Genomic DNA, 21,623 nt, shown 5'->3' with positions numbered 1-21,623 from the left:
CACACACTTTCTCTCAAATAAAATCTTAAAGAAAAATTACAATGAAATGCCAATTCACACCCATTTAGTTGGCAAAAATATAGAGATCTAATAATGCCACATAAAAATTAGTTTATAAGAAAACAAGAACTGTCATAACCTGCTGGGGGCTGGGGGGAGGGACATATGGACAGCCCCAGGAAGGCAATCTGATACCGGTAAGGGCAAACACCTGTGTGTAGCCACTTCCCTGACTTCTTTATCCTCAGTTCTTCGGAAACCTGGCATCCTACTTCACCTTTCTCAGGTTCAGCTCTGAAGATATCGCTTTCCTTTTTATGTGCCTACGATGGTCCCCCACTCCCTTGCCTACAAAGGAAGCATCAAATTCTTTGATGACATTTTAGTCTTTCATGATGTAACCAACCCACCATACGGTTTATAGCTCACTTTGCCCCATGTTCTTCATGCTCTTCCTATAAAATTAACTGCACAGGGACGCCTGGCTCAGGGGTTGAGCACCTGCCTTCAGCTCAGGGCATGATCCTGTAGTCCTGGGGTCGAGTCCCACATCGGCCTCCCCGCAAAGAGCCTGCTTCTCCCTCTGCCTGTGTCTCTGCCTCTCTCTCTTTCTCTGTGTCTCTCATGAATAAATAAATAAAATCTTAAAAAAAAATTAACTGCACACACTGAAATACCTCTTTTAAATCCTTAACCAGATGGAATGTCAAGCAAATAAGGCAGAGGCAGCGCCAGGAAATAATCAAATTGAAGATCTTTGTGTTATAGATGAGAATGGGGCCCAGGGAGGCTGAATGTCTACCCGACGCCACTCCAGGAGATAGAATCAGAAGAGACCTCAGTTTTTCTGAGTCCCTGAGGAGGGCTGTGACCACTGTACATCCCTTCCTGGGCTGATGTAGCTCAAGCCTGGCTATGGGGGTACGGGGAGCCCAATGCACTTGGCTCTCTTCACATCACCCTACTTGACACAGCCCAGGAGTGACAGCCACCACTTGTCACGAGGTAAAAATATGCCAAGTTGCTGGACAGGAAAGTACTTTCTGTGCCGGCAGCTCGCTGGTCCAGGAGTACTCTAGCCCTGAATTGGGATGCCCTTGTGTTGACCTTGTCAACAGGGAGCAGCAGATCCCTCTTTTACTGTAATTGGGTTAGACTTGTGGGTTTACCCTCCTCCTGGCTGTCAAAAGAGATTATACAGAAATGTACTGCTGCACCAACCACAGTTCAGGTGCCGGCTGAGGCCAAGGCAGGAGGAAATTTCCAAATGCATTCGTTAATCACCCCAAGTACCAGGTTGCTGCTGTCTGCTCTGTTTTCTCCTAGATGCAATCACTTTTGCTCCAACCGGAGCTCAGAGGTCTCCGTGTAAGCTGCAAGGCCCGCAGGCAGGGGCCTGGGTGCAAACACAGGGAAGGTGGGGGTCTGGGCCTACACCCACCCGACTAGCGTCCCCAGGCCTGGAGGGCCAAGACATTAAATAGCAAATTTTTAAACACATGAGAAGTCAAGAGGAAGAAGAAAAAAAGCTTTTCTCCTGATTTTTGCACAAAGGGCCCTGCATTTTCATTTTGCACTGGGCCCCACAAATTATATAGCCAGCCCTGCCCCCAGGCCAGCAGTGTCTTAGTCCTTTCAGGCTTCTATAGCAAAACAGCACTTAAGATGGCTTAAGAACTACAGAAATTTCTATCTCACAGTTCTGGAAGCCAGAAGTCGGGGATCAGGGTGCCAGCATGGTCGGGTGAGGGCCCTCTTCTCCCAAGCTGCCAGCTTCTCATTCTATCCTCTCTTGGCAAAAATGGTGGGGAGTTCTCTGGTGCCTCTTTTATAAGGGCCCTAAACCCATTCATGAGGGCTCCACCCTCAAGACTTAATTAAGCACCTGCCAAAAGCGCCACCTGTTAATAGCATCACCTTTGCGGGTTGGAATTTCAAGTTACAAATTGGGGAAGCACAAACATTCAGACCACAGCAAGCAGTTTTAAACTCTACCGAGTAACAGCAGAACACCTGTTTCCTTAGAACCCCAGAGGTGCCTATGAAAGTGGAGCGTCTGGTGGAGGGAGGCCAAGGGGCTTCCTGCATCAGTGCCCGAGGGGGTCTACAGAGCCAGGTCTATGAGGACCTCTGATAGTCCACCCCAGGGACCTTCCAACTTCAGTGAGTGCAAAATTACCTAGAGACTGTGTTAGACATGCAAATTCTCAGGCCTTGGCCCGAGATTCTGAGTCAGTAGGTCCAGGTTTTGAGATTTTGCAGTTCTAACAGGCTCCAGGTAATGCTGAGGCTGCAGGTCTGTGGTCCAGCCGTGGAGCCACACCAGTAACCCCTTCACAGATGCGACAACAGAGACCAGGTGCCTCGCCCAACAGCACACAGCTGTTAAGGACAAGCACCGTGGGACCCTGATCCCCTCACTCCTGCTGCCCTCTCCCATTGCCTTGTCGTGACTGTCATGGAGTTTGAGGAAGGAAGGTGTGAGTTAGGACCATGCTCTGGAAGTTCCTATTGTTGAGGAGGAAAAAATGTCCTATACCAGTCTAGGTCCTTTTAGCTGAACTAAGAATCAAATTGACATGAGACAAATTAACAGTAGAAAATCAAATTTACTAGCGTATGTACGGGAATCCACACAGACATGGAAAATCCAAAGACAATGAGGCAGCATGAGGCCGATATGAGCTAAGGAGAGGGGCGGGGGTCTGAGGATGCAAAGGGGAGAAAGGCCATTAGCAGATGTTTGGACAACAAAAGTCGCCCTATTACGCAGTTAGGTTTCTTAGGTAAAGGGGAATCTCTATTAATAGTTCTCTTCCTGGTACAAGCAGGCAGTTGAGGGGGAGGTAAAAAGCTTTTCCTGAATCTGCTGGGTTCAGATTGCCTTTAACTCAAAACAGTGTTCATGCCAAAGTGGCCCATCTTGGGGAGGCCTGCACCTCGCCCCCACACCATAAATGCTTCTTGAACAAATGAGTGTCCTAGGAACTGAATAAAATCCTCGTTTCTCCCTGTGACCTCTGAGGCAAGGCGAGTAGCACCGAGGAGCAGAAAGATAATCTTTCATCTGCTTTGAGCTTCGGTTTCCTTAATGATAGCCAATACCCACGAAGCATTTACCAGGCATTTCACATGTATCGATCCTCTCCACCAACTTATGGGATAGACACTATTTTTATCCCCGTTTTACAGATAAGGAAACTGATATTCAGAGAGTTTAGGGAATTTGACTAAAGTCACACCGCCAGGGGTGCAGAGGCAGGATTTGGACAGATATGCTCTGATTCTAGAGCCTAAACTCATCACTCTGCCCTAAGAAACCGTACCACTGGGAGTCAACAGCTCAGTCCTGGCTACTCTGCTGGAGGCCTTCCCATTTTTTCTGCTCCCTAAGCACTCCCACTTTTATGGTCCAGCTCAACCAACAGCTCTCTTTGAAGATTTCCTTCAGATGTGTGGCAGTCTGCTCATTTATGCTCGACAGGCAGCTCTCAGAGTCTCATCCAGTCTACCTGGACCTCAGCCAGTGCTTCTCATGAGTGCAGGGCTGCCTTAGAGTGGGCAAGAAGGGCCCCTGGCCTTGGCCTGTGCTTTGGTAAGCCTTGCTGTGTCCCTTCTCCAGCCATGCCCTTTCCCGTGTAGTAGAGAGCCTGGATGGGCGGTGGTGGGGCAAGGACCCGAAGCCCCTCTCCTAGGATGTTCTGAGTACCCAGGACCCTGGAATTCCCTGCACAAGTTACCTTGAGCCATTCCAGGGCCTTGATTGGCATTGTCCCCTGGGCTGTACTCCCACGAGTATGGCATTGCTCTCATGGGTAGCATCAGCTGAATATGCACATACCTCTAGGCTCGAAGGTTATCTGGGAGCAGAGAGTGGGGATGATGAAACTGGCATGAAACCAGGGAATCTACAAAAATGAACATGAGGTCCCTCAAAATTCGAGATGAAGATGCGGTAGGAAGAGAAGACAAATGGGTAACTGAGAGCCACAGCTGAAGGCCAACTCTTCCAACAGAGCCACTAATTATATTAGTTTTTTATTGTGTAAACATTACCACAAACTTAGTGACTTAAGACAGCATGTTTGTCATCTCTCGGTTTTGTGGGTTAGGAATCTGGGCAGGGCTTAAATGGGTCCTCAGCTTCTATCACAAGATGTTGTCCAGGGCTGGAGTCTCATCTGAAGGCTTGACTGGGGAAGGATCTGCTGACTCTCAGTTCCTCAAGGGTCACTGGACTGCAGGCCTTGGTTCCTTGGTGGCTTTTAACTGGAGGCCACCCACATTTGCTTGTCATGTAGGCCCCTCTCGCATGCCAACTTGCTTCATCAAAGCCAGGAAGGGACAGTCTGCTAGCAAGAGAGAAGTCACTATTTTATTTCACCTAGCCATGGGAGTGAAATCCCATCCTAGTTGCCACATTCTGTTGGTTAGAAGCCTGTGATGGGTCTTACCCATACTCCAGAGTGGGGGGATTACACAAGGGTGTAAATATCAAGAAGTTGGGGTGGGAGCAGGGGGCGTATGAGAAGATGTCCACCACAGCTATGTCCAAACACAGAAACCCATGGAATAAGAGGAAATTCTACATTCAAACCTGGTCTTTTTGGGTCACTTGAAGTTATATTTATGAAAGGGATTGAATAGATAACTATTTCAGTCAATAGTGTGTTAGCTTAAATTATAGCTTTTCAAAATTTAGATATACGGTACATGGGCTTCCCCTGATACTCTCATCCTGGCCCCATAAATGTTAGGATCAGGCTGTTTATGTGCAGATGTCCAGGCCATCCCCACGACAGGCAAGGCCTTGTTGGCAGAGCCCTGTCTGCTGACCTTTTGCCGCCCTCCCCCCCGCCCCCGGCTGAGCACAGGGTTCACGGTGTGGGAAGCAATCGGTAAAGTTTACCTGGACATCCAGTAGCAGCTGCCCAGCTCCAGTGGCCCTTCCCTAGCTGCTGTCATGAGGCAGTTGGGCTGATTCTGAAGCCTCAGCAGTTGGGCTTCCTCATGTGAGAAAGGATCCTGCATGTCACAGGAAGGAAGGAAGAAGAACAAAAGCCCCTATAGCAGCAAAACAAAGCTGATTCCTTCCAGTGGACCGAAAGCTCTGCCTTTAGATAAAAAAAACATGATTATTAAATTTCTTTTTTTAATTTTTGTTGTGAAAATAATGAATATGGTTTATATATTTTGAAAAGATTTAAGAAATCAAAGTCAGAGCTCTCCCACTGAAACACCCTTTGTTTCATGTGTTTGTGTGTATAGACATATGCACATCTGCATATTTATATGTACTTTCATTTTGTAATGTGATATATTAATTTACATTAATATAATATCACTGTAGTGGTAGGTCTTATTTTTTTATTTTTATTTTTTTAAGATTTTATTTATTTATTCATGAGAGACAGAGAGAGAGAGGCAGAGGGAGAAGCAAGCTCCATACAGGGAGCCCAACATGGGACTCGATCCCGGGTCTCCAGGGTCATGCCCTGGGCCGAAGGCGGCGCTAAACCGCTGAGCTACCCAGGCTGCCCTGTAGTGATAGGTTTTAAATTTCCTTCCTCAGGAAATGTTTTCTGTGCATAGCTCTTCGTTGTGTGGTGTTAAATTTGTATGTGTTGGGAACTTTTAAAAAATAAAAGAGCATACTGTCTATTTAATTATATATCTGCTTTTTCAGGACAGTAAATGCTTTTTTCAGATTAAAGAGGTAGAACTTTTTAAAAATAACAGTTAAAAATAGATACCACATTCACAAGGTCAAAAAGTAGGCAGTGAGAAGTCTCCTTCCCAATCCCCAGCTGACATCCCTGGCAGTAACCAATGTTAACAATTCCTTCCAAAGATAGTTTATGCATATATATAAATATTTTCTTCTTCTTTTCCATCTTCTACATAGTGGCGGCATAACACATGCTGTGCTCTTCACTCGGTACATCTCAGAGAAAGTTCCGTATCTTTACATACCGGTGGTTTCCAATCTCGGCGAAACATTAGAATTATCTGCATAGCTTTTAAAACTCCCAGATGTGTAAGCCGCGTCCCAGAAAAATAAAATGAGAACCTATAGGGGTGAGGCCCTGGCATCGGGATTTTATAAAGCTTCTTCAGGTATAGCCAAGGTTGCATACCACTCATCTAGAAAGAGCTTCCTCAGAAAAGCAAGAGGAAATATAATAATTCCATCATTGCTTGTAATAGAGAATTAGGATGACCATCTGTCCTGGTTTTCCGAAGACATGGGACTTTAAGGGCTGAAGCCAGGATGAGCTGCTCAACCTATAAAAAAAATGGTACATGTGTCTAAAAAAAATAGAGGCTTAAAAGGGTCTCGCACAATTTTAAGACTATAGAAAGAAATGTACTTAAAATCAGTGATGCACAGGAGGGTGCACACCCCCCTGGCTGGTCAGCTGGAGCCCTGTTCATTGTCTTTGAGCTTCTTTGCACTTCTTGTAAATGGCAGGTAAATGACAAAATGACAGCCATGCAAATCTGTATTGTTTGGTAGTTTCCTTGGACTTCCTTCCCCCTCTGGAAAAAACAGGGGTTTTTATGTCTGTTTGTTTTGTTTTTTTATTTAGAAACTTGAGGTTTATTTAGATCCTCAGAATGCTTAACTTTATTTATTTTTAAGATTGTGATATACGTGTGGGTTGCACTAGGAATTTATTTTTCCTGAATCACTGCTTTATGTACCTATTTCTGTATTTTTAGGTAGGCTCCACACCCAACATGGCACTTGAACTCATGACCCAGAGATTCAGTCTCACGCACAACTGCCGAGCCAACCAGGCCCCCTGGAAAAACCAGTTTTGCCTCTACTTGTAATTCAATCCTTTATTTCATTTAAATTTGTGTTCCTTTAACTTTTCCTCTGAACCTGTTACAACACCTGTCTGGTCCTCTAGCTAATTAAGGAGTAAAATAAAATCGTTAACACGTATTCTTTCTTGTATCTGGGCAACAATCAAGATTTTCTTTTTTTCTGAAAATTATTTTTTAATAAGACTAAAAAGATAACTACTAGAATAGATATACAAGCCTTCCAAATTACCACTAAAAACACAAACACAAGAATAAAACAAATACAACAGACCCAAACATATCTGTCATATCAATAAGTACAAATAAATAGGCCAAATTCACCTGTTAAAAAAGACTCCTATTAGATCACTAAAATCTACTGATACAACAAAACGATTGAGAAGGTTTGAAAAGGATGAGAAAAGGTGTTTTTACCAATTAAGTGTAAAAGGTTAGCAGACATCATGATCTTAATACTAGACAATGATGAATTCTGGGCAAAAATCATTGAATGAGAAAAGAGTTACTTAATAGTAAGATTGTCGGGATCCCTGGGTGGCGCAGCGGTTTGGCGCCTGCCTTTGGCCCAGGGCGCGATCCTGGAGGCCCGGGATCGAATCCCACGTCGGGCTCCCGGTGCATGGAGCCTGCTTCTGTCTCTGCCTCTCTCTCTCTCTCTCTCTCTCTCTCTGTGTGTGACTATCATAAATAAATAAAAAATTAAAAAAAAATTAATAGTGAGATTGTGAGAGTCACAAAAAGGACATAATTCTTATGAATATCTATGTAACAACATACATGAATAAAGCAAAAGCTAGAGGAAATACAGGGAGAAATAGAAACACATGAGTAAGGGAGATTAATTTACCTCTTTGGGGCTATAGTCATCAGGTTAGACCTTAAGTAACAATTTTAAAAATAGAGCTGTTGAGGTGCATCTGGGAAGCTCAGTGGTTGAGCGTCGACTTTGGCTCAGGGCGTGATCCGGGAGTCCTGGGATCGAGTTCCTCATCAGGCTCCCCATAGGGCACCTGCTTCTCCCTCTGCCTGTGTCTCTGCCTCTCTCTCCCTCTGTGTCTCTTATGAATAAATAAATAAAATATTTAAAGAGAGAGAGAAAAAAATAAAAATAAAAATAAAAAAAGAGAGCTGTTGATATATCAAACTTATAACCTGAAAACTAAAAATTCATTTTATTCTCATGTAACTATAGATCATTTTCAAAATTGATTGACTCTGCCATAATTGGGTCATAAAGAAACTTCCCTAAGTTCCAGAAGTAATATAATTGAAGGGGAGACAAGATCCCTTCCCTTTCCCCCTACTAGTTGCAGTGCATGGACGTTCCACATGGATATGCGAGTGTCAGGAGAACACTGCGAATGTGCACACTCGAGCTGTATCTTTCCACAACGTCAGCTTCATTCGATCATAAAGCAAAGTCAAATCACAATTATAAAGCAGGCTCAGAGTTCCCAATCAATGACAATGCACCATGTGATTAAACTTGGCTTCTTACGCAGTGCACGAAGCAAGACAGAGGACAAGCCACACAACCAACAAGATAACAGCAGGGCGCAGGGAGTTAATGATCCAGACACAAAGTCGGCCTGTGGGCGCAGCTGAGCTAAAGCCTGGGTCGGTCCGAGTCAGGTCTCGGCACTTGCTGCTGCTTCGGTTCAAGCAGTGGAGGATCTCGGTCCTGTTCCGAGATCCATAGGGCAGTGGCCTTTGTTAAGCGGTCAGACATAAGAGGGGTCATGTCTGGAGAGTCAGACAATTTGCTGTCAAAATCCTTCCCTTTTTCCAATGGGATTTAATCAGTTTTGGGGTCCCTACAGACCTCCTCTGGTTCTGCTCATGATCAGTTCTGTGGGGTCAGCTGCCGTAGGTCTGGCCAACATCTCCTGGCTCTAGTACCTTGAGTGTTTGCCTCATTGCTTGACACAGTCCCCCTGCTTGACATGAGAGACTCCATTTTGCTCTCTACAGCAACCCACAGAGGCGGCCATGGGACTGAGATTTTTATACTTAGGCCGAATAAGGTGTCACCAGCTAGACCCCAAGACCTGACATTTACTGCTAAAGGTCTGACCTTTGTCTTATAGTTTTCCTTAAGCTCTTCTTCTTGCCTTACCTCTTTACTCAGGCAGATGAAACCCCAAGTCCCCACCCCTCACCACCTCCACACCACCCAGGCCACCCAGACCCTTTGAGCTAAAACCCTGAATTGTGCCTGTGCAGATGGGCTGTGGAATGGCCGGCAATTACCTTGACTCATTATAATACTAAACTCTCTGGCCCAAGGAGGAGCACAAGCCTCATTTACATAACACGCAAGGTATGTATAGGCATGTTTCCTTAAGGCACATGCATGACCCTGTGCCCGCCCCTATATACAATGACAAAGCTTCCCTATCTCAATATTCATCCTCACTCTAAACCAAAGGTACCCATTCACCCTCTCCTGGGGAGTCATGTCTTTGGAAGCTATTTCCCTGCTGTCTCCTTATTTGCTGCAAATAAAGTTGACTTTGTGCGACAACCCCCCCCCCCCCGCCCCCGCAGTGTATCTGTGACTCGCCAAAGAGTGAATTCAATGTTGGTTTGGTTACAAGAGGAAAAGAGGGGGACGCCTGGATGGCTCAGTGGTTGAGTGTCTGCCTTCGGCTTAGGGCATGATCCCGGGATCTCAGGATCAAGGCCCACATCGGGCTCCTTGTAGGGAGCCTGCTTCTCTATCTGCCTGCATCTGTGTCTCTCATGAATAAATAAATAAAAATCTTTAAAAAAAAAAAAAAGAGGAAAAGAGGTTTTGAGTTTTAGGGTAGAGGGAAAATTTGAGGAAGGTGAGAGAGATGGAGATAAGATCGTTGTGTTATGTAGTTAGGAGTCTCCAGGTCATAAGAGATGTCTCCAGAAGTAGCTCTCTTCCCAGTATGGAGACTTCTTGTAAATGGCAATTTCTTTATAAATGTAAGTTTCCTTCACTAAAGGAGAAATTTATAGTTTATTTTTAGGCCACTGAGGGAGGTAAAGAGCTTTTTTTTGACTCTCCTGGTTCTCAATTATCTTTAGTTCAAAATGATCTTTATGTGCTAAAAAGGCATATTTGGGGGTGGCATATTTTGGTACTATTCATAATCCTTCAATAAGAATTCACTGCAAATGTCAATAAATTCCCAAGAGAATAATAGATGACATAGTTTTTGAATGTTGGTGAGGTCAGGAGCCGACAGCCAAGAAAGAATTCTTGAGACATCTTTGGTGCAAAAAGGTGATTTAAAAAAAAAAAAAAGATGTTTGAGAGAGCAAGAGCATGGGGAGGAGCAGACTCCTCGCTGGGCCCCAAGATCCTGAGATCACGACCTGAGTGGAAGGCAAATGCTTAACCAAGAGAGCCACCCAGGAGCCCCTAAAAAGGACAGGGCCCATGGGCAGAAAGAGCTGCAAAACTGGGGTTGTGAGGAATGGCTGATTATATACTTGGGAGTTGGGGATATAAGGACAAAGGCAGGTGTCTCCATGTGCTAAGGAAGACCCTCACGATACTGGAGGGCTGGCTATATTGTCAAAATAAGGTTGCTTTTCCTTCTAGTAAGAAATTAACATTAAGACAGTTGGGAACTTCCTGGAGGATTGTTCTATTCTGCCCATCTCAGGTCCTTGTCAGTGGGCTGCAGGTCATAAAGGAATTTAATTTTGTTTAGTTTCCCTTCTGCCTCAGTTTCCCACATCACTCATGGAAGGGAGGGTGATGTTAGGGCTCCAGGAAATTGAGTTATGGGTCCCTGGAAGTTAGACTACTGACAAGAATGCTTTTTCCTTGTAAATCACTAATGTCTTGCATTAGTGTTAGAGACTCATATGTCTTGTAGGACTGTGATCTCTATCAGTTAACCATTTATTTTTCCCTTCCCTTAGTTTTAGAGCAGTCAGAAGGACCTGAGGAATGTCACACATATCCCCTGGGATGGGGGTTGAGGGCTGTCAGTGTGTGCTTTGTCCTCACTGTGCCTTCTGCTCCTTCATCAATAGACCCCATTATCTAATCATAAAGTAATAAAACTAGAAATTAATAATAGAACCAGGAAATAAAAAGATCTTACTGTTTGAATACTTAAAACTCTCTTTTGGTTCAAAAAGGGAAAAAAAGGAAGATGGGAAAAAAAAGAAAAAATTGTAGAATATCTAAACAAGAATGTTAATGAAAACCGTATATATCAAAAGCCACAGGATACAGCTAAACCAGTTCTCAGAGGGAAAACATACATTCAAAAATGCTTCTTAGTAAAGGAAAAAATAAGTAAATAAAACATAAAACCCAAGAAAGATAGGGAATGGGGAATTATTTCTACGAAAAGCAAGAGGAAGAAATTACTAAAGAATAAATTAATGAATTAGAACACATACAAATTGTAGCACTAATAAATAAATTGATTAGCTGATCCTTTGGGGCACCCGGGTGGCTCAGTGGGTTAAGCGTCTGCCTTCAGCTAGGGTCATGATTCCAGGGTCCTGGGATTGAAAAACAAAGGCCATAAATAATTCACAGAAAAGAATATATCGAGATGCTTGTGTGGCTCAGTGGGTTAAGCATCCAACACTTGAGTTCAGCTCAGGTATTGATCTCGGGGTCCTGAGATTGAGCCCCCCAACCCTGTCAACTCAGCACTCAGTGAGGAGTCTGCTTGAGATTCTCTCCCTCTTGCCTCTCTCCACTCACATGCACTGTCTCTCTCTTTGTCTCTCAAACAAAGAATATATAGAAATTTCTTGGGATCCCTGGGTGGCACAGCGGTTTGGCGCCTGCCTTTGGCCCAGGGTGCGATCCTGGAGACCCGGGATCGAATGCCACGTCAGGCTCCCGGTGCATGGAGCCTGCTTCTCCCTCTGCCTATGTCTCTGCCTCTCTCTCTCTCTCTCTGTGTGACTATCATAAATTAATAAAAATTAAAAAAAAATCTTTAAAAAAAAAGAAACTTCTTAAACATATAGAAGGATATCTAACATTACTCATAAGAAGAGCTACATAGTTTGAAACTATACTGAGATAAGTAAGCATAGGAGAAGATTCTTAACATCATTAGTCATCAGGGAAATGTCAGTCAGAACCAGCAGATCCTACTTCATGACCACTAGGATAGCTGTAATTAAAAAAACAAGTTGTTGGCCAGGATATCAAAAAATTAGAACCTTCCTAGACTGCTGGTTGAAATGTAAACTGGCCCTATCACTGTGGAAAACATCCTGGCAGTTCCTCAAAAGGTTAAGCCTAGGGGCACCTGGGTGGCTCAGTGGTTGAGCATCTGCCTTTGGCTCAGGTTGTGAGCCCAGAGTCCTGGGATCAAGTCTCGCGTCGGGCTCCCTGCATGGAGCCTGCTTCTCCCTCTGCCTGCCTCTCTCTCTCTCTCTGTGTCTCTCATGAATAAATAAATAAAATCTTAAAAAAAAAAAAGTTTAAGCCTATAGTTACCACTAGACTCAGCAATTCCACTCCTAGATCTATAGCTCTAAAACATATGTTCACACAAAAACTTGTACCTTAATGTTCATAGCAGCATTATTCATAACAGCCAAAAGGTGGAACAAAAAAAACCAAAAAAACAAAAAAACAAAAAACAAAAACCAAAAGGTGGAACAACCTACATGTCCAGCAAGCAATGACCGGGTACATAAAATGTGTTATACAATGAAATATTACGAGGCGGTAAAAAGGAATGAAGTACTTATGCTCAACATGGATGAACCTGGAAATTACGCTAAATGAAAGAAGCAGAAAGGCAGAAAGTAGAGATTGCCTAGGACCAGGCAATGAAAAATGGGGGAGGGACTGCTGATGGGTATGAAGGTTTTTTTTAGAAGTGATAAAAACGTTCTAAAATTGATCATGATGACGGTTGCACAACTCTGTGAAATACCAAAAACCAGTGAATCGTATACTTATAAATGAGTTAACTGGATGGTAGGTAAATTATATCTCGAGTTTTTATTTCAAGAAATAGAAAGAACTATGTGAGGTAACATTTTTTTAATGGTTCAGAAATCCCCCACCCTTTTGTGTTCAAAGAAGAGGCTAACACGTGCTCACTTCAGCAGCACACATGCTAAAACTGCAACAATACAGAGAAAAGGCTAACCACACAATCACATATCCAAGATAAGACTCGCCTCTACTCTTCCGCAATGACTCGTTTCAGAAAACTTCAGGTTCTCTTCCTCTTCTTCCTCTGCCTCATTAATGAATGCTCTCCCTGCTGCACCAGCCTGAATAAAATGATCTCCTTCATTGTTGGTTTCGTTTGTCCTGGGTGGTATTTAGACACGGGGTGCTCTTTGCTCTAATCTCTCTGGTTTGATTTTGTAAATTAGATAATTAATAGAAGTGTCAGTGGTCTGACGTGGGAATTATGAATCTGAACCGAGTGGTGCATTGATAGCATATGAAGCACATCATAGCTCAGTCTGGCACAGTTTACCTATTTTGTGAGTCAAGATATGCTTGACAGTTCTATCCTCAGCACTTACCTGGTCCCTAGGTAGTACTCAATAAATATTTGTTGAATGACACCCCCCCCCAAAAAAAAAAAACATTTTATAGGCAGGGGAGCAAAAATAGTACAAATAGTACAACTTCTTTGATGGCTTTAGTCTGGCAAAATCTATAAAACACACAAATACACACTCCCTTGACATAGCAATTCCACTTTTAGGAATTAAACCTGCAGATCACTTGCACACGTGCAAAGTGCCACCTGATAAAATTATTAATTGCAATCACAAGAGACCGCAAGGCCCCCAAACTTTCATCACTAAGCTTTTTTTTTTTCTCCTTAAAGATTTTATTTATTTATTCATGAGAGACAGAGAGAGGCAGAGACACAGGCAGGCTCCCTGCAGGGAGCCCAATGCAGGACTCGATCCCAGGACCCAGGGATCACGACCTGAGGTGAAGTCAGGCGCTCAACCACTGAGCCACCCCGGTGCCCTCCATCACTTAGCTGAATTAAAATGGTACAATGGAATGAGATGCAGATGTTTAAAACAACAACAACATCAACTAGAAAGTACTCATGAACTCTCTCATAGAACATCTCTGAGACATATTTACTCAGTTCCAGCTCCAGGGCCTTAGGGCAAGATGTTTCCTTTACTTTGAATGTTCAACTCCAGATTATGTAGAGGGCTCACTCTCTCACTTTCTGCAGGTCTTACCTGAAATATCACTTAATCGGCAAGGCTTTCCCTGAACACTCTACATAAAATAAAATAGCAACAATCCCCCCCACACACTCCTAATTCCTTTATCCTGCTTTTCTCCAGAGCACTTACTCCTTATCACTATCTATTTACCTGCTTATTGACCTCCCACGAAAATATGGGCTCCAAAAGTGCAAAGAATGTGTCTGTTTTGTTCACTACCAAACTTTAAATGCCTAAAAGAGTGGTTGGCATGTGGTAGGTCCTCACTAAGCATTTGGCGATTAAGTGAATACAGTAAGTGGTGAAAGCAAGATGCTGGGGAGTCATTCTTGAACATGCTTCTATTTTTAAAAACACTATCCATGTATATGGTCATATGTGCATGACATTATCTTTAAAAGGTTACAGAAGAAATAGGTCACGCCAGTGGCCTGTAGGTGGCTGCCAGGCAGTGGGAGGGAGGCTTTTCGCTACACTTGTTGATTATTAACTAGCCATGATTTGAATTTAGAAAGAAAAAGGAAAGCTCTCATATCATTTCTGGTTTGTAGCTCCACGGTGTGCTGCTGCAAAAGACGTGCAAGAAGTCATTTTATCTTTTGCTGGATGATTCTTTCCAAACGTTTGCTTTTAAACATGAGGGAGTCTGGTTATTTACTTTTCACATGTCCTAACAAATAGGATGCTGAGGTCTTTCTTTTTAAGACCCCCTGACTTCAATTCTAAATGTCTGCAGTTGAAAATGTAACCCACACCCCAGACTAAACAAAAGTTTCCTACAGGATTTGATGGCTGGAAGCAGGGGCCGCCTCAGGAAGCAGAGGGTCCTGGGAAAGGGAGAATGTTATTATCTTCATTAAACATTTTTATAGTTTCATTGATAAACTTAATCCAATCAGCCCTGAGCCTGATGACATTCCACTAAATTACAGGGGTAGGGCTGTCTTTTTTTTTTGGGGGGGGCGGGTAGGGCTGTCTTACAAAAGAGAGGGAGCAAAGACAAAATAAGAAGCTCCTACAGAAAAAAAAAAAAAAAAGAAAAGAAAGAAAGAAAAAAAGAAACTCCTACAGAGATGGGAAAGAGATGGGAAGACAGCTCAGGATTCCTAATTCATGCAATGGAAACAAAAAGTCCCAACTGGAAACTGAGGGTTCCAGTTCGGTTACTGAGGCGCTGTATGACCCGGAGAAGTCAGCTCCCCCTCCCTGGGCCTCCCTCACCCCATCCCCTGCTGGCTCCGCTCTCCAGGCAGGACCTGGTTTACTGGTTCCCTTTAAACTGATGATTCTCTAACACTATGTCAGGGGCCTCGGGGCAGCCCCCAGATGCAGCAGAGCTCAGGGGCTGTCCCTTTGCGGCGGTCCCTCCTGGCACACGGGCCACTGGGTGGCTGTGAACTCATCCACTGCATTGGGAGGGGACAGCAAACAGAAAAGCAGCTGCCTTTGTTTCCAGAAGCAATCCTGCACTTATTCAGACTGACAGGTGAGCAGAGCCCCAGGTGAGTGCAAGGGTGGGGTCAAGGGGTGTCGGTGGGCACATCAGAAATGGGGCATGGGGCAGCCTCTCCAGGGTGGCTCTGGCAGGAGCCAGGGAGGCTGTCCTGATTGACTGTTCTTCGTGGCTCTGTCTCCAGTCAGGGGCTCAGAGGGAGCTGGGACCCCCTCCTGAAGAATCTGACGAGGCACTGGCTTTCTGGAATGTCCCTTCCCAGGTTGCCCAACCTGAAAACAGACTCTGGGAGACAAGTTGATGGGCAATGGGCACGTTTCACCACCGCAACCCTGGGAAGTGCAAAAGGAAGGCCTGTACATTCTTATTCTGTGGATCTGTCCTTAAATCTTCATTTAGGAAAAAAAAAAAAAAACACAAAAAAACCCCCACAAAAAAACATGAAGTTGCAAGCATTTCATTCAACCTGTTCAAGTCGTGAATTTGAGGAGAATGTACCAACTCATTTTCAATTTTTATCAGTAATTAAAAGTTCATTAGAATGAACCACCTATGAAGTTCTCTGCTCACAAATTTTATGAGAAACTTGTTCAGTGGAAGATTGCTCACTTCCAGTGTTACTGGTTTTTAAAAACTTAAACATCATTTTTTTGAATACTTTTCTTTTTTTGATTTTTGCTTTTCTGAGCAATGTCATATATTTTTTAAAAGATTTTATTTATTCATTCATGAGAGACACAGAGAGAGAGAAAGAGGCAGAGACACAGGCAGAGGGAGAAGCAGGCTCCGTGCAGAGAGCCTGATGTGGGACTCGATCCCAGGACTCGATCCCGGGACTCCAGGATCATGCCCTGAGCCAAAGGCAGGTGCTAAACCACTGAGCCACCCAGGGATCCCCGCAATGTCATATTTTCTAAATCGATCCCAACTTGATTTGTACTTATTCCCAATAGGCCGAGTTTACAAAGCAAACTTGTCTTTCTTCTAAAACATTAAAAATTATTAACTTACAGAGCAAAATATAAAATATTTAATTAATAAATATAAAAAACTTAAATAAAATGTATTTAAATAAAGCTGAATTTTATATTAAATTTTTTACTTTTTAGTTAAATCTTATTAAATATTGCTATAAAAATAAAACTTCATAATTCTAGGGTTTGGGGTTGTTTTTTTTTAAAGATTTTATTTATTTATTCATGAGAGACACAGAGAGAGAGACACAGAGAGAGAGAGAGAGAGAGGCAGAGACACAGGCAGAGGGAGAAGCAGGCTCCATGCAGGGAGCCCGAAGCGGGCCTCGATCCCGGGACTCCAGGATCAAGCCCTCGCCAAAGGTAGACGCCAAACCACTGAGCCACCCAGGGATCCCCAATTCTAGGGTTTTAATGTCAACTTTATAAGCAAGGCAAAGAATCTATCCCACACTTTGGATATTTTACAACTACATGTACACAAATGTAAGAAAAATATGAATTTGTTAGTATGGCAAAAAGCCTGTGAGGCACAGTGGTTTATCATTAGATGATGGTATGTCCCCATCATATCATACCTCCCTGTGTCCAGCTCCTTTGAAATACATTTTTGCCATGCCTCCTATCAAGAGGTAGAGTCTCTTCCCTGCAGCCCACCCATTGGATTTGGGTGTCCCTCAAGTCTTCATTTGGTCAATAGGATGAAACAGAAGTAACACTGTGCCGCTCCCAAGGCCAGGCCTTAAGCCTTATAGCTTTTGCGTCTGCCCTCGCAGACCATTTATGCCATTATATAAAGAAGCCCATTCTAACCTAGAGGGCAGAAAGGCTATTTGGAGGAGAACTGAGGCATCCCAGCCAACAACCAGCACAACTGCCAAACACTTGAATAAAGCCATCCTGGCCCGTACAGTCCCAGTAGAGTTGCTGGCTGACTGCAGCCACATAAAGTGACCCCCATGGAGAGCAGCAGAAAAATTGCTCAGCTGGCCCAGCCCAGAATTGTGAGCAAACTGTTGTTTTAAGCCACCGACTAAGTTTCAATGCAGAGTGTTACACAGCAACAGATAACTGACATTGATATGAGATGCAACTATAGCAAATATGAGCTAATCCCTGAATGCCTCTAGAATCACAGATGAGAACAAGATAAGAAATGAAAACAGACCCTTGGCACTGTTGAGAAGTAATATTTAGTTACACAAGGACCCACTGAATCCATGCTCTCTGAGAGGAGAGTGTAAGGCACTGGAGGGTTTTGAGCTGAGGAGCAAATTAATTTGTCTTTTATTTACACACATCAGCCAATGAAATTCTTTCTCCCTCCAAAGCAGTGACTATCTCTAAGGTCAGCAGGGGAACAACCTTCACAGCATTTGGACTCAGGAGTCTTTTGTCTCGAGAATTATAGGAGGAAATGTGGAGACTTTGGGTGCTAGTTACGAGCATTCGGGTTCAGGGTTGCAGGTCACACTGCCAGCTCAGCGCCGAATGCAGAATGCCATGGAAGAAAAGCTCCCGTGTGACCTTCAATACCTTAATTTTTTTGCATTTGTGACATGCAGGCCCTCTAAAGTGTGGAGGCTCAGGATAGAGGCCACCTTGACCGATCTAAAGGCAATATTACCCCAGCCCCAGTTTAAGAAAAGGGTTGAGGCCTTGTTTCAGGATTTGCCTGAGAACAGCGACTCAGGAAAATTGGTAATGGCTATTAAAATGTTAAGTATGTCAATCTCTTCATACACCAACCCAGTGTTACAGAAAATATCTTATAGAAATAAAAGGATCAATGTCTTAGAGTAGCTTTGTAAAAATGTTTAGCACAAGCATTGCTTAAATTAGGAAACGATTTAAATTTCATTAATAGGGGGATGGGGGATGGTTAAGTCAACTGTGGTCCATCCACATTAGCATAGATGTTATGCAACTGTTGGAAAGGTTGTTGTATCTTGACATATCTGACTCGGACTTGTACCTGACTTAGTGAGATTCATGCATTCTTTCATTCATTGAACATTTACTGAGCATCCGCTACGAACCTGGCACAGCTCTAAGTACTAGGGATACAGGCATTGTTGTTCATGAAATTCACCTTTAGTGGAGGAAGACTGACCATAGGCCAGCAAATAAATCTGTAGTACATTAGGTGGGAGTGAGTACGTGCTGTGAAGAATAATGAAGGTGGGTTAGGATATAGTCTGGAAGGAAGGGAGGGAAAGACCTTTGTGGCATTCGGGAGGAAGGGTGGTCTAGACAGGAACAGCAAGTGCAAAAGTCATGAGTTGGGAGTATGGTTGATGAGATCTAGGAACTTCAAGGATGCCTGGATGCCAGGGGACAGGGGTTGGAGGTGAGGTCAAGAGGAGAGCTGTGGAGTTGGTGTGTGTGTGAGAGAGAGAGAGAGAGAGAGAGAGAGGGTGTGTGTGTGTGTGTGTGTGTGTGTGTGGTAGGGCCTCATAGCCCCTGGCGGGGACTCTGGTTTTACTGTGTGTAGGATGGGAAGCCACTGGAGGGTTCTGAGCTGAGAAACACCATCACCTGACTTAGATTTTTAGAGAATCCCCCTGGCTGCTGTGACAACTGACTCAGGAGGGTAGAGGAGGGCCGAGAAGAGTAAAGAGGCTGTTGCCATGACAGAGGAGAGCTCACCCCACGGTGGAAGCAGCAAGTGGTCAGATTCTGGATAGGTTTTGAAGGGAGGCCTGCAGAATTGTCCTAATGGAATTAGATGTGGGGGTGTGAGCAAGAAGCCAGGTGGCCATTAAGTACTGTTAACGAGAAAAGCAAGTGTCAGAGCAACGTGAGCCTAGCATGATCCTATTTTTGTTCAAATAGACAACAAATAAGGTCCGTCTCCTCCCTGCGCGTGGATCTTTGTGTAGCGGTTATACGAGTGTATTAGTTGGCTAGGGCTGCCATAACAAAATGCCCAGCCCAGGCGGCTGACATCACGGAAATGTGTTTTCTCATAATTCTGGGGGCCAGAAATCCAAGGTGACAATGCCAACAATGTAGTTTCTGGTGAGACCTCTCTGGCTGGCTTGCAGACCTCTGTCTTCTCGCTGTGTTCTCACAAGGCCCCACCCTTATGACCTCACCTAACCCTTACTACCTCTTTATAGACCTTGTATCCAAATATAGGTGATGGGGGTGGGGCTGGGCCTCTAACATTTGAATTTGGTTTCCAGGCTGGGTGGGGGTGGGGGTGCGTTGGTGGGGGCACAATTCAGTCCATAATGTATAGAGTATATATATATATACACACACACACACACACACACACACGCACACACACACACACACACAGTATATATAGAGTATAGAAAAAGTCATGAAAGGTGACCCGCAAGCAGTTAGCACTGGTCACCTGAAGGGCTCTGGGCCAGATGAGGGTGTTTATTTTTCTCCTTCGAATAGCCTCATTGGTTACAGTAAGTGCACGTCAATTTAAGAACTGTCGACAAGGCATTTAATATAGAAAAAGTTTCTAAAAGAGAGGAAAAGGCCGCCGTGGCCCAGAATTCATTCCTGCACATAGCTGTCCGGTCATCACTGAGCCTCTGGCTTGGAGCTACCATTCCCAGCCTCTGGTTCGCCCGCGGCCTTGGTGAGGAAGTAGGGATGCTCGGGAGCTGAGCATGGGGCAAAGGGGCTAAGGGGCCATGGAGAAAGGAAATGGGCATGACTCCCCTTCCGGAGTCAGGCATGGGGTGTCCATGACAGGACCCTCCAGCCCTGGCAAGCAACATGGCGGGGAGAGAGGTGTGAGAGGGAAGTGACTGGAAGGATCTCTTAGTGACTTCCAGCCAGTGAGGCCGATGGAAGCCTTGGGGGGTCCCGCCAGCCGTTCTCAGGGCTGGGCTAGGGCTGGTCTCCACTGGCACCTCGGACACGGGGCCCTCCTAGGTCCTCTCAGGCTCTGGCGTCATAGTTTCCCTGGTCCGCCCATTGGAAAGGAGAGGGCCCGTGTCTTTCCCTTGCCTAGACCCTTCCCGCACCATGGCGGGGGTGGGGGGTGCTGGTGTCACCCACAGGCTGCCACAACAGGGGTGCCGGGTCCCAACGCCACACTTGAGCCAGCGGCTTGACCTCACTCACCCCTTTTTAGCGGACAGGAGAGTTTGGCCCTCACAGAGGTGCGGGAGCGCTCGGGGCAACAATGGAGGGGAAGCGCCTGCTTCTTGCCCTGCGGTGCGGCCTGCGCCGGGCGGGACACTGACAGCCACGGGCCCTCCGGAGCCCTCGGCCCAGGTCCAGGTTACTGCTGAGGAAAACGCGGGGACAGAGAAGAAAGGCGACCGGGCCGGGCCCTCCTGCCGCACCTCGGGGGCGGCGTGAGGTCGTCTTGAGGAGCCCGGGCCCCGGGGGGGAAACACGGGCTAGTGGTGACCCTCTCGGCTGCCCAAGCCCGGAAAACACGCGAAAAGGATCTGGGAACAAGCACACCTCGGAGTCTCCATCTAGTACACAAACCACAGGCACTGCTCAGCCGCTCTCTCTCCCTCCCTCTCTCTCTCTCTCTCTCTCTCTCTCTCTCTCTCTCTCTCGGCCTTTGTTTGGGGAATACTTTGGGGGATAATTCACGTCACCCGCTGATTACATCAGGTGGGACCCCTGTTACTGGGGCTCTCCTGACCAGAGCCTCCCGGCTTCAGTCAGGGCCCCCTTCGCCAGGGCCGCAGACGGCCGGAGGCTGACCCCGTGGCCCCTGCAAAAGTGAGCCAAGAGGAGAGAGTGTGTGGAAATGGTTCAATGCCCAGGAAGCCGAGGAGCCTAAACGGCCAGGCCAGTCCTAGTGTTCTCGGGGAATGTCCTCAGTTCTTCAGATTCTCATGAGCCAAATTTCCAGGTTAGGCCTCAAGTCCTCGGTGCCGGCCGGGTCAAGTGTCCCCGCCCTGGGGCTGGCAGCGCACCCCCGGTGCCACCAGCCTGAACGAGGCCTCTTGGCCAGAGACGACGCTCCCAGAAGAGGAGTGAGTTAGACGGAGTGATCAACCTCTGTCCGGGGCTGAGAGAGATCACAAGAAGTGTGGCCTTTAAGGCTGAAACCAGGGAAGTTGCTGGCAAACCCAGGTGTGTCAGTCACCAGCGTAACCAAGAGCCACATGGGTTTCGCTTCCCTCTCCCGTTAATCCTGAGGAACACGTTTCCTCCTGTGCAGTCGGGATGTGTCCAAATCA

General features: G+C 45.4%; 1 protein-coding gene across 10 annotated transcripts in view; it reads right to left on the bottom strand.

Annotated features, from left to right (window-relative positions):
* Positions 1-3,997: 3,997 nt before the first annotated feature.
* B3GNT2 (UDP-GlcNAc:betaGal beta-1,3-N-acetylglucosaminyltransferase 2) overlaps positions 3,998-21,623 on the bottom strand; it is a 270,923-nt gene continuing 253,297 nt past the window's right edge. For 4 of the 10 annotated variants that reach the window (XR_012003587.1, XR_012003588.1, XR_012003592.1 and 1 more), the window contains 2 exons: positions 4,910-5,025; positions 3,998-4,352 (listed from right to left, as the gene is read on the bottom strand). The gene's annotated coding sequence lies outside the window, so the exon portion shown is untranslated. Of the gene's footprint in view, positions 4,353-4,909; positions 5,115-7,681; positions 7,893-21,623 lie in introns of all 10 variants that reach the window. The other 6 variants (XR_012003593.1, XR_012003594.1, XR_012003596.1 and 3 more) reach the window with 4 other exon arrangements.

The sequence above is a fragment of the Canis lupus genome, chromosome 11 (assembly GCF_048164855.1).
Source record: "Canis lupus baileyi chromosome 11, mCanLup2.hap1, whole genome shotgun sequence".
NCBI classification, from domain to species: domain Eukaryota; kingdom Metazoa; phylum Chordata; class Mammalia; order Carnivora; family Canidae; genus Canis; species Canis lupus.
This window is presented reverse-complemented; position numbering and strand designations above follow the sequence as displayed.